Genomic DNA, 13,810 nt, shown 5'->3' with positions numbered 1-13,810 from the left:
TATTCACAGCATACATAAAGACATCCCCAGCACTTCCTCTTTTTCTTTTTATTAAAAAGGAAGGTTTTAACTTTAACATAGTAAAATTACATATAACAAAACAATTATCAATCAAGAATTATAGTTATACTCATGACCAGGCTGTTCATGTAGATCTCATTCATTTCTCCATGTCTTTTTTGGGGTCCCATTTTCCAGGTAGCCTCACTGGTGATGTGAGTAGCAGTCCAGTCATCCTTGTTCCACATCTAGCATCCTCCTATGAGTGAGTACATACCATACTTGTCTTTCTGAGTCTGGGTTACCTCACTCAGGATGATTTTTTCTAGATCCATCCATTTGCCTGCAAACCGTATGATGTCATTGTTTTTCTCTGCTGAGTAGTATTCCATTGTGTATATGTGCCACAATTTATTTATCCATTCTTCAGTTGAAGGGCATCTAGGTTGTTTCCAGGTTTTGGCTATTACAAACAATGTTGATATGAACATAGCTGAGCAAGTGCTCTTGTGGTATGATTGAGCATTTCTTGGGTATATGCCCAGGAGTGGTATAGCTGGATCTTGGGGGAGATTGATTCCCAATTTTCTAAGAAAGCACCATATTGATTTCCAAAGTGGTTGTACAAGCTTGCATTCCCACCAGCAGTGGAGGAGAGTTCCCCTAGTTCCACATCCTCTCCAGCATAAAGTGTCTTCAGTGTTTTTGATCTTAGCCACTCTGACAGGCATAAGGTGGTATCTCAGAGTTGTTTTGATTTGCATTTCCCTGATGATTAGGGATGTTGAGCAATTCCTTAAATGTCTTTCAGCCATTTGGGTTTCCTCTGTTGAGAATTCTCTGTTTAGTTCTAAAGCCCATTTCTCAATTGGACTGTTGGTCGTTTTGATGTCTAATTTCTTGAGTTCCTTATATATTCTGGATATCAGTCCTCTGTCACATGTGGGGTTGGTGAAGATCTTTTCCCATTCTGTGAGTGGGAACAATGAAGGGTGACGGTCGAGGGAAAGAGAGTGGGAGATCCTAGCTGGATCAAGAAAAGAGAGGGAGAACAAGGAATAGGAGACCATGGTAAATGAAGACCACATGAGAAGGGGAGGAAGCAGAGAGCTAGGGAGGCCCTCGGAGATCCACAAAAATACCCCCGCAAAAGACTGCTGGCAATGGACGAGAGACAGCAGGAACTGACCTACTCTGGTGATGGGATGGCCAGACACCCTGATAGTTGTGCCATAAACCCCATCAAGGACTGAGGAATCTGGATGCAGACATCCACGGCTGGGATGGAGCACTGGGAGACTAATTAGTGAAAAAGAAGAGGGTTTATATGAGCAAGAATTGTTGAAGCCAAGGTTGGATAAAGCACAGGGACAAACAACCAAATGAATGGAAGCACAGGATCTATGAACCAAAGGCTGAGGGGCCCCCAACTGGATCAGGCCCCCTGAATGGGTGAGACAGTCATTTGGCTTGATCTGTTTGGGAGGCAGCTGTGCGTTGGTGCTGGGTCCTGGACTCATTGCATGAGTTGGCTGTTTGAATCCTGGGACTTATGCAGGGACGCTTGGCTCGGTCTGGGAGGGGGGGACTGGACCTGCTTGGACTGAGTCTACTAGGTCGATCCCGGTCCTCGGGGGAGACCTTGATCTGGAGGAGGTAGGAATAGGGGGTGGGCTGGGGGGAGTGGGAGGGGGGTGAGAGGGGGAGAACAGGGGAATCTGTGGCTATTATGTTGAACTGAATGGTGTTGTAAAATAAAAAAAAAGAATTATAGTTATAATATCTAGTCTATTTGTATTTGGCAAAATTAAAGAAGATATCCTATCTATCTTATCTTTTATCATAACTAAGGAAATTATAACTATCTAGTCTTCAACTGCATCAAAGACCCCAGAAGGATATAATATTACCTAAGTAAACAGAAAGTACATTATAAGCAACTTTCAAAAATCTAAAATGACAGAGACAGCTGGCTGCCTGGACAGTCATCCAAAGTGCCTCTGTAAAGTTGGGGCATCTGTCTTCAGCCCACAGGTCTAGAGTCTCTCAGTCACTTCCCTTTATGTCCTTTAGAATGTCTGACAGTTTCCTCTGGGAAGTCTTTCAGGTGAAGGACCATTTTGCCAAGCAAAGTTCAGTGGTCACCTTCCTATGGGTCCTGCATGTCCAGTCAATACATCATTTTGTCACGCAGTTCAGGCAAGAACAATTTCTTGCCTAAATGGCTATTTTTGCCGAGAAGAACATAAACTCCATAAAGAGTGTCTTCAATGCCCATTCTCCTCTCTAAAGTAAATTGGTGCTGCCAGGAGCAGACATGTCTCACTGTCCAGAAAGCCTAAATTTTTAAAACATTTTAAATTCCATATTCTGTAGGTCTTTGAAGTGTTTGAAGATTACCTACCTAATTGAATTATATCCATGTATACATGGAAAACTTAACATGACTATAAGCTTGACTATCATAGAACACTAATCATTAATCTATATTTTTAATTATTCATTACAATCTAAATGAGTTACATAAACATAATAGCTCAAATGAGAGTAGAAATATATATATATATATATATATATAGTATAACAAAATTAAGTTTAAACTTGTATCAATAAACTAAAATCCATAACAATGTAAAACATTTCTAAACCAGTTGTTGCTCTGTAAAAGTAGGTTCATTAACCCTTTCATCCTATCATATCTATACTATCTCCTTTTCTTCTTTAGAAAGAGATCACATTTATAATCAACCTGCTTTAAATAAAAATATTGGTTTTCCTCTGTCCCACACCAGAGGGCTCTTCTGATATGGGACAGAAGAATCTCTCAACATTTTGTTTTAGCAATATGTTTGTGATTAGAGGAGTGAGCCAATTCCACCTCCAAAGCCTGCTTGGTATATTTGGGAATTTGGGCATAGCTTCTCATACTACTTCCTGCTGGATGAGGATGCTGTATTATTATGGGGACACAAAGAAAATTATAGGATTATGGAGCAGTCCACGAGGCTGTATTCTCTGAGCCAGTTGCCTTGAAACTGTTCTGGATGTTGGATCATCTGGACCATGGTGTCACTGGAGACCTTTCAGGGGGTCTTGGCTGGTCAAACCTGACGTATCTTCATTTGGAACATATCCATAGCCTTTTGATTTCTGTGGAAACAAAAGCAGAGCCTCCTTTCCAAGCAACATATCCTTAGATCCAAATTTTGAAGTCAAGTTACCTTTAAAATATACATATTGGTTTAAGTGAGCATCTTTTACAATTGAATGTCTTTCTGCAGTTAAAAATATCAAAGACATGCCGGGCAGTGGTGGCGCACGCCTTTAATCCCAGTACTCGGGAGGCAGAGCCAGGTGGATCTCTGTGAGTTTGAGGCCAGCCTGGGCTACCAAGTGAGTCCCAGGAAAGGTGCAAAGCTACACAGAGAAACCCTGTCTCGAAAAACCAATATATATATATCAAAGACAACACAATCCCGATTTTCTGTGTAATATCCATCTTTATGTGGCTTATTTTTTATATTACTTTTACTGTCTCTATAAGGACTCTATTTTTTAAAACTATTTGTTTATATAACTGTCTATATTCATTTTCTTACCTCTTCCAAGCCTACATACATTTTTTTTCAGACATTGTAAACCATTTAAAGTCTTGTTCCATCTGAATCTGCCTTATTGTGTAACTATTGCTTTAAACTGCAGTGGCTAGTACTGAAGCAGAAGCCTTGGCTGCTGACTCTGCCCAACTCAGCTTCCCAACATGGCGGAACTATGGGGAGCAGTGGGTCTATGCTTCCATCTAACAATTTGTAGCCCAAAAACCTTTTTCTTTCTTTCTTTCTTTCTTTCTTTCTTTCTTTCTTTCTTTCTTTCTTTCTTTCTTTCTTTTTCTTTCCTCCCTCCCTCCCTTCCTCCCCTCCCCCTCTCTCTCACTTTTTTTTTATTAGCAAAGGTTAAATTTACCATGCAGTGTAATTTACAGCTTGGAGATGCCTCATTGCTGCCATGCTGCAGGTCAAGCCCACATGCCATGAACCTGCCTTAAAGTATCTCAAACCCACATGTTGTGGCATCTCGCCACCCACATGACACATGAAGTAGGAACCTGTTTTGGGCTCCATTTAGAATTGCTTATTAAATATTCTCAAGATTCAGGTACAAACTCGAGCCATTGGGTACCATTTTTAGCTGAAATTTTCCTGGTCCTGCCTGGCTACTGCGACCCTGTAGCCACTTGGACCCAAGTAAACACAGAGAGGCTTATATTAATTGAAACTGCTTGGCCATTAGCTCAGGCTAACTATTGACTAGCTCTTACACTTAAGTTAACCTATAATTTTTATTTATGTTAGTCATGTGGCTTGGTACCTTTTCTCAGTTCTGTTTTGTCATCTTGCTTCCTCTATGTCTGGCTGGTGACGGCTGACTCAACCTTCCTGTTCCCAAAATTCTCCACCCTGTTTATCCCACCTACACTATATTTCCTGCCTGGCTACTGGCCAATCATTGTTTTATTTATCAACCAAATCAGAGCAACACACATTCACAGCATAGAGAAAGACATCCCCAGCAACCCTCTGTTTTCCAAGATGTCCCAATAAAGGGTCTGTCTGCTCTTCTGCTCTGTACATTCATCTTTACAGTACAACTAGAGCAGATGTTAATAATCTATTTTTCATAGAAACTTGCCTTCCTTGCTGCCTCAAGAAACAGATGCCTGATGTCTCCAGGATGACGATTGACTAGAGGCTCCTCCCCTCACACCTACTGCTGTATGTGAGCCCAGCAACTCCCAACTCCTCTTCCTCATGTTGCCCCATGCCTGAAGGAAGTAGTCAGACTTGAACCAGTGCCCCTATACCCAAAGAGTGTGGAATATTTAGGTGGGACCTCCACCTCAGCCCCTGGCACCCTGGCTTCCCTATATCCAAAGAGTCTGGAATGTTTGGAAGGAGTCTGGTGGAAGATCCATCTTAACTCTCCTCCCCCATTTCTTTCCCCAAACCTGCCCCTTCAAAGCCCACCAAACACAGTTCCTCCCCAAATGCACCCCTTCAAAGCCTGCCAAACACAGCTCCTCCCCCAGAGCTGCATCTCAAAAAACAGACATGTGGTTCTTCCAGTCTACTGTCCCTGTCTCCTCTCTGAGGGGTGGGGGATTCATCTGGGAACACTTTAACCACTAAACCTGGGCTTTTATAATTCTGTCTGATTCAGTTTAATTTGGATTGCCTTCAGGATGCAAAAACTTATCAGAAAGTTCAATGACTTTCTAACAGATGGAGGGCCTCTATCAGGCAAGTCAGGGTTACTTTGTTTTCAGATCTTGGCATAAGGGATGACGACCAGGGCAGTGCGGATATGTAACCCTAGGCCCCAGGTTTACCTGCCAGGACTGTAAAATCTAAATGCAAACGTAATGTTCACCCCATCACCAAAAGTCTTCTGAGAAATTAAGAACTGAACAGGTGTGAACCAGGGAAAACCAGGGCTGCAGATGATTTTCAAGCCAGTATTCATTGAGCTCTGAGATTCTGAAGTTCAGTCCCAATCTTGATTTGAAGGGGAGTGTTAAGAAGAAAGGAGGGGCCAACAGTCTCAAAAGGACTGAAAATAGGTAGTGTTCTCCCTTTGTCTTTCCCACAGAACCATGTGATCCCTGAGAAGTCATCAATACAAAGTGGAGTCAGAATCTTCAGTTGTGTCTACATGTGAGTCAGGTTACCAGAGAGGTGTCCAGGACTGGCTCAGTGATGGCTGCAGAAAAGACAGAGTACCTGAGGGTAAAGACAGATCTCCAGTAGCTCCTTAGTGATTGGAGAACACTTGCCTGGTATAAGGTATAAGGTGTGTTAGTGTAGGAAATATGGCCTCTTACCCACTCAGCTGCTCCTGGCATGGGCTGCTATGGAACCTTTTACCTTTATCCAATCTCGCCACTCTGCTGAGCTTTCATTCCCAAAGAGCTCTCATAGTATGGATTCCATCTGATTCTTTCTGATGGGCAATGAACCAGCAATGAGCAGATACCATAGTCATTAGTGCCATGCCACTTGCCCTTTGGCCTTGGTCTTTAACTTCATTCTTACAATCCATGGAGGATCAGCATCATTTGGGTGTTGTTTTCCATATGAGATCTTGGTCATTAACATTTGACACTGAATGTCTATGCAGTATAATTCAAAACCAAGGTGGGAAGGGAGGTATGCTGTGGCCAAGACACAGCTGAAGGTCAATGGTCATGGCATTCCATGTGGCTTTACTGGGGTTTGCATCACTGTGGAGCTGTCTTCCTTTAGTCTCACCAGGCGGTCTCCATAGCCCACTGCTCTCAGAGTGGTTTAACTTTCCTGGGGTCCCAGCAATGGACAAGCTGGGAGTATGCTGCTGGGTGAGATCAGGAAAGCCATGCATAATACCAAACCTTACCCATCTGGGACATTACTCATGGGCAGTTTCCTTCTACTAATGGAACATCAGTCCTTCCTTGACCTGGTCCCTGCCATGTGGGTTATCCTAATCACCACCCAGCACTGGATCTGCCAGATCTTCAAAAGTGCTCACATCCCACACCCCACAAAAGAATCTGCCCAATGACACCAATATATTCCCAGAGTAATAGCCATGTTTTCTTGTCCATCTATAGACCTCATTTATCTCAGTATCCTTTACTGTTCTGTGAGTCAGGACTTGCCCAATTGGGATTATACTGAGCAGCATGTGTTAGGAAGCAGAGTGGTGCACAGCAGGGACTCACAAATGGGTTCCCAAGAGCCAGTCAAAGCCCGAGGGACAGCCCCACTACCATTGTTAGGAGTCCCACAAGTAGACCAAGCTACACATCTGTCACATATATGTAGAGAGCATAGGTCATTCCTATGCAGGCTCCCTGGTTCTTGGTTCAGACTCTGTGAGTTCCAATGACCCAGGTTACTTGTTTCTGCTTTTTGTGATATTCCTGACCCTTCTGACTCCTATAATCTTTATTCCCTTTCTTCAGCAGGATTCCCTGAACCCAAAAGAAATCTAATGTTTTGCTGTGAATCTATGCATGTATTTTCCACAGTTACTGAATGAAGGCTCCCTGATGACAATTGAGGTAGCCATCAACTAACTACTAGAGATGGCTGGTTCAAGCTGTGTATCCACTATTACTAGAAGTCTTAGTTGGCATCATCCTTGTAGATTTTGGGGAGTTTCCCTTGCATCATATTCTACCTGACCCTAAAATTCTTCCTGATTCCAATCATCTCTCAGTAGAGTGCCCCTTCATGCACCTCCCAACCCAAACCCTCATGCTCCCATCCTAACCTGCCCCCAGGAGATATTCCTATATTTCCCCTTCCCAGGGAGATCCATTTATCTGCCATCGGGCTTTCCTTGTTACCCAGCCTTGAATTTGGTTAAGTCTCTCTTATTGTTGGCCACTACTTTGGAACTGGTCATTTTGGGAGGAGTTATGTTGTCCTGGATTTTCATGTTACTTCTTGCTCATCTGGGTTTAGTTTGTTACTTGAATGTTTCTGTTTGCTTTCTGTTGGGGAGTATTTGGATTGATCCTTGGTGTTCCTAGTATGGCTGGGCTAGGCTCATCTGTGTTCTGCTTGAGCTCAGGTGTGGAGACACTCAGTGCTGGTTTGTAGATGGGATAACTTCCTGATGCTGGATGATCTAGGAGTGCTATACCTTCTGACCTCATCAACCAGAATGCAGAAATTGAGATGAGATGTCTGCTGGGGCAGGATTCAGAATATCCCACATGTTCTGATCTCATGAGCCATGTTATGTGTATTACAATGGTTGTGTGTGCTGGTCACAATGTGCTAACATATATTCTGACCTCATGGGCCATGTTCCACACAGTGCAGTGGGTATATTCACCAATATTGGATCCAGAGCGTGAACAAGCCATGATGTTTTCACAGTTCTGCCAGCCTCCTAAACTGAGGTTTCAGCAATCACTGTTATTAATTACATCCCCCATGATTAACTATCTCAAGTCATAGGATTCCACTCTTCTATTTATACTGTTTGGTACTTAACATATTAAAAAATAAACAAAGATTCCTCCCCTGTCTCTGTATATACCGTCAGGCACTATTTGTATGTCTATCCTCATTCAGCAGTATTTCTCCAATCTGTCTGCTTGAGATGTATTCGATGATTAACTTCATTAAAATAACCTTGCCTGATGAAATTGTATTGTACTGGTCCTTGATTTGTTTACTCCCTGAGATCTAGTCAACCTTAAAGCTTCTATTTGTTCATACAGGTTTATATCACATTCTTAAAGTCAGCGGTCAGTAGGTGAAGTTTGGAGGATTACAAATTGAGGCCAGTCCTGGGATACTGTCCTAGTATACTTTGTATTGTTGATACACAGGTCCTGACATAGCCCAATGTGGTAGAAAGAGTTTATTTGGCCCCCATGTCCTCTTCAATGTCCATCATTAGTGAAGTTTTTGAGGAACTCTAGCAGATTCAGAGGACAGCTCTTTCCTGACTTGCTCTTCATGGCTAATTCAGTTTCCTTTCTTACACAATTCCTGACCAATGTACAGGGATGGAGGCACCCACATTGGGCCTGATCTCCCACATTAGGCATTAATAATGAAATGAGTCCTATAAACTGCATGCAACAGCAAAATCACAAGATTAGTTTCAGACACTCAGCAAATAATCTTCTTTGTTTAAGCCATTCTTCTGTGTAAATGGATGAATGTGGAAAAGATGATATTGAGAGAGAACCCAGATCCAGAAAGACAAATGCCAGAGATCATCTCCATCAACTGTTGGTGGCTCCCAAACTTCTGAATTGAGTAAAACATAGAGATACACAGAGAAGAGGGGATACCAAACGTACTGACACCTAGCTTTTTGTATCTAGCTTTGGCTGTATGTATATTCTTCTTACATAGCTAGATACCATGTCCTCTTAGAGGTGGTTCTGAGATCTTCCCAGGGAGATTGTATCTAGCAGGAGTAAAAATCTAGCCCTGTGTGTGTATGTGGGACTTTCGTGTGGGGAGGAAATGTCTAGAAGCAACAGATACATAGTTGTGTGTGTGTGTGTGTGTGTGTGTGTGTGTGTGTGTGTGTGTGTGTGTGTATGAGAGAGACAGAGAAACAGAGACAGAGATAGAGTCTTTGATTATAAGTCTGGGGGCAGTCAGAATAACCTAACTCCATCTCTTTGTGTACCTGTAACATTGGCTGTAGAGATTAGGGTAACTAGCATGATATGACACCTGGCCAGTATATCTGAAGCTTTGCTTTTGGGGATGTGATACTGAGGAGGACATGATGCTCTAGTTATAGGTGGGTCTTTTCAATATAAGGTGATATTCCTGGCAGGTTTTGAGATTTGTGTCTGTTTGGCTAGGCTGTAAGGAAGGGTTTATCCAGCAGGAACTGATATTGAGCCATATATGTGAATAAAGGTCTTTGGCTGTAGGGTAGGTGTGTAAAGACCTACTAGGCATTACTTCACCAAGCTAATGCACAATTCTACACACACACACACACACACACACACACACACACACACACGGAAAGAGTCAAGTCCTGATGGACTTCTTTCTATTTTAAGCCCTAGCTCTCCACACAGGGCTAGGTGTCAAGGGTAGCATTGTAGTCCTACCCTTACAGCCAACGCCATAAACATATACATGACTACTTGTATTCCTGTGAGGAAGACCCCAGTTCTACAACAATATCACACATTCACCACATTCACAGGCAGGTACCAAGTCCTAGCCTTCCCCTAAATCCATAGTTCCATTCATGTGACTAGGGGAAAAACTCCTGGGTCTCACAACTTGGGGTTCCCACAGGCCTGCATGCTTGATTGTATATGTGCATGTGTGCATGCTTGCATTTCTGTTTGTATGTTTGTTCACCTGGTGTTTTGCTGTGGGGAAGAAGGTACCTAGCAGATCCTAAATCCTAACCATGTTTGTGTGTGTGGAACTTTGGTTGTAAGGCTAGAGACAAATTCCTGACCTGACATTTGTCTTATATGAATATGAGAGCTGTGCCTGGGTGTTTGCCCAGGTCTGGGGTCCCTAGCAGGATATGACACCTAGCCCTGTGCATGGGACTTTACTGTATCACAGTGGATTTCTAGGATGTCATGATACCTAGCTGCATAAGAGGAATATTGGCTGTAGGGAAGAGTGGACCTAACAGAAGCTGACACCTGTCCCCGTTTAGATGCTTTGGCTCTAAGGATGCTGTAAATCCAACAGATCCTGCCATGTAACTGCACTAGTGTGTGTGTGTGTGTGTGTGTGTGTGTGTGTGTGTGTGTGTGTGTGTGTGTATTGTGTGTTGATGAGGGGGTGGCTTTGCCTATAATGGAGACAATAACCCTGAAGGACCAGTCAAATTGCATGTATTGGGAGTCTTTGGCTCTAGGCAAATGTATACCTAACAGAACAGGGGCTTAGATGTACACATATACATGTGTGTGTATGTGACAGAGGGACAGGGAGAGAGGGGGAGAGGAGAGAAAGAGACAGAGAGATTAGCTTTAGTAATGGACACCTAGCAGCAGAAGCACCTTGTTGGCTGTGTGTAAATAGGGTTTTGGCTCTATGCAGGACATGTCACAGGATCTAACAACTAGAGGTGTTTGTGGGGTTGTATTTTCTATGGGTGATACCTCTACCTCACTGGACTTAACACCTAGAAGTATATGTGGGGCTTTCCTTGTATAGTGGCTATCTTCTAGGACCTGATAGCTAGCTGAGAGTGTACTGAATTCGTGAAGGCATTTGAAGGAGTATGCATGCCTGAGTGTGTTTCTGAGTGTGTGAGTGTGTACCTAGCATTTGATTATAGGGGAGGAGGTGCATACTGGTAAACTAGCTGTGTAAGAATATTGCACTATGAATATAGAAAAAGAGGTATCAGGACCTGACACCTAGCCCTGAGTAGACAGCTTTGTTATGGAGTGGGAACAGCAGGACCTGACATCAGACTCTGTGTCTCTCTGTCTCTCTGTCTGTCTCTGTGTATGTGTTTGGCTGCAGGGGATGGACACCCAGAAGGGCAGCACTTTGACAGCAGTGTGTAAATAGGGCTTTGGCTGAATGGGGGAGACCTTGTTGACATGACAGCTAGATGAGAGTGCATGAGCACGTGCATGGGATCATACAAGCATGTGTGCCTGAGTGTGTTTGTGAGTGTGTGGCTGTGTACAAGGCATTGACTATAGGGGAGGGGTACCAGTACTAGAAAACTAGCTGTGTAAATGTGTGGTCCTTTGGATGTAGGGGAAGAGGTGCCCAGCAAGATGTGATGCCCAGTTCTGTGTGTTTGCACTGATGTAGCTGAGGCGATTCCTATCAGGAAAGTGACCTAACCATTTATGTATATGTGGTTGTATGGGAAGAGATAAATACTGGCCCCTGACACTTGTGTCATAGTATGTGGGCGTCTGTTTATGGCTTCTGCTGCTGTAGGTAAGGGGATCCTTAGAAACACCAGATACCCAGCCCTGTGCATAGGGCTTTCGCCATTGCATTGCTGATCTCGTGGAGGACAAGCTACCCAACTGTATGAGAGGAGCATTTTCTTTAGTGGACAGTTGACCCACCGGACCTCACGCCTAGGCATGTGTGTTTGGCACCTGCTGTAGAAGACATTTTTCAGAGTAGAAGCTGACACCTAGCAACATGGGGGTGGGTTTTAGGTGTGGGGACACCATACAGATGGTGATACCTAGTGTTGTTGGCAAAGAGAAAACTTGGCTTCTTGGTACAGTAAAAATAAAGTCAAATTCCTCCCCCAGGCCTGTATTCATCAAGCCTCACATTTCATGTTTTCTACCCTTACTCTTCCAAATCTTTCAAATCCATGTCTTGAAGATACTTTCTCTGATCAACTTCATTAATAATATACTGACCCTGGGCTTCTACTTGCCTAGTCACTGATTCATTTTCTCTACGACAGCGATCCCCATGACAATGCAGCACACTCTCTGACCTCTCACCACAAGTTCAAACACACATGCACACACTCACACACACAAGCATACACAAACTTTTCTTTATAACATCATCATCTTCACCACTGCTCCACATATATTACTATTGAACAGGCATGGCTAGAAATCCTACATAGACTGCTAGGTGTCATGTCCTAATGGATCCAGACAGCTCCCAACTGCTGCCACCACACAGCACATGGTATAGCATAGGAAGTTGTCCAGTAGAAGCTAATGCCTAGCAGTGTGGGTGTGTCTTCAGCAGAAGGAGGGGATCCGTCAATGCTAATTGGTAGGTATTTTGCAAGACCTGACAGGAGGAGAAGTTCCCAGAATTGTCTGATGGCTGTCGATTAATGTGGGGTATGAGGTCAAACTAGACCTGGTACCTAGAGTGGATGTGTAGTCACAGAGGTGGTGTTGTGTCCGATGTGCTTGATGCTAATTGTATATCATCAGAGGGGAGCAGTGGAAGAATGGGGTGTCAAGCTCTGCACAATCCCTACTGAGTGTGTGTCAGCTCATGGCTGAGCTGGTGTCCATCAAGGTCTGATCACATTTTGAAGTACGTTGGCAGTATGCAATGTGATGTCCAAGTGTGCTTGACACTTCAGAGTGTGTGTGTGAGGCACTGAGGGAGCCAGCAGAGCCTGACACCTGACAGTGCATGTGAGGGCTGCAGGGTGAGGTGTGCATTCCAGGACCTTCAGCTAGCCTTGTAGGAGTTGCCATGGTGTTTGGAATGACCAGCAGGTCTGATATCCAACAGGGATATATGGGTTGATGGAATGTGACATCTTTTGGGCACTGATGCTATATTGTAGATTATAGTGGTTGGGTGTGATATTCAAGAGGGCATGAACCCTAGTAGTGTATGTGGAATTTCAGTGATATTAGGGTGTCAACTGGGGACCAATACTAGCAGAGTATTTTGATACAGTGGCAAGATAGTGTCCTGTATGACCTGATAAGAAGCTGTTAATAAAGGAATGTGTGGGTCACATTCTGAATCCAGACCTAGGAATACATGAGAGGTATGTGAGAGTGTTTGTTTAGCAATACCTGATATCTAGCAGTCAATGTGTGATTTGGTGGGAAGTCATGCATGGGCCAATACTTAGAAGTGTATTAGAGGGTGTGTGTGTGTGTGTGTGTGTGTGTGTGTGTGTGTGTGTGTGTGTGTCTGATGTAGAGATTGTTTGTCATGGTCTGACAGCTGCTAGTTCAAGTGAGGATGCATGGCTGTAGTGCCCCATGCTGCATTATACCTAGTGTTGTATGACAGTGCAGGATGATTCCAGGAGTGTTTGAACCAAGCAGTAACTGTGTGTCCTTGTAGGAGGTCAAGTGTCCAACAGGGACACTTTCCCCATGTCTTAGTACACTGTGGTTGGAGGCATGTGTAGCCTGGTCTAGAATCTAGCATTGTGTGGGGGACAGCAGAAGGGAGTTGAATATCTAGTCCTAATACCTAGAGACGTCTGTGGTGAGTGTGGGTGAGGGGCGTCATTCATGTCCTTACACTCACACTGTATGTAAGTTGTTAACAAGGGGAGGGGCATGGGTAGCACATGTGAGTATCCAGGTGTCAGACCTGCTGCTTTCCCCAGCTGACTGGACCATCAATACAGTGCTGTTATCAGATCAGCTGGACAGCTCATCTCCATCCTACATGATGTGATAGGTTTCAGCCATCCTCACACCACACAGCACACACTACACCTACACCTCCTCTTAGCCACACAACATTCACTGTCAGGGATTTGTTGTCTGCCGGAGTGTGTCATGGGCCAAGCTCTCTCTAGATGTCCTGGGGGAGTG

Source organism: Peromyscus maniculatus, chromosome 23 (assembly GCF_049852395.1).
Source record: "Peromyscus maniculatus bairdii isolate BWxNUB_F1_BW_parent chromosome 23, HU_Pman_BW_mat_3.1, whole genome shotgun sequence".
In the NCBI taxonomy this organism is placed as follows: domain Eukaryota; kingdom Metazoa; phylum Chordata; class Mammalia; order Rodentia; family Cricetidae; genus Peromyscus; species Peromyscus maniculatus.
This window is presented reverse-complemented; position numbering follows the sequence as displayed.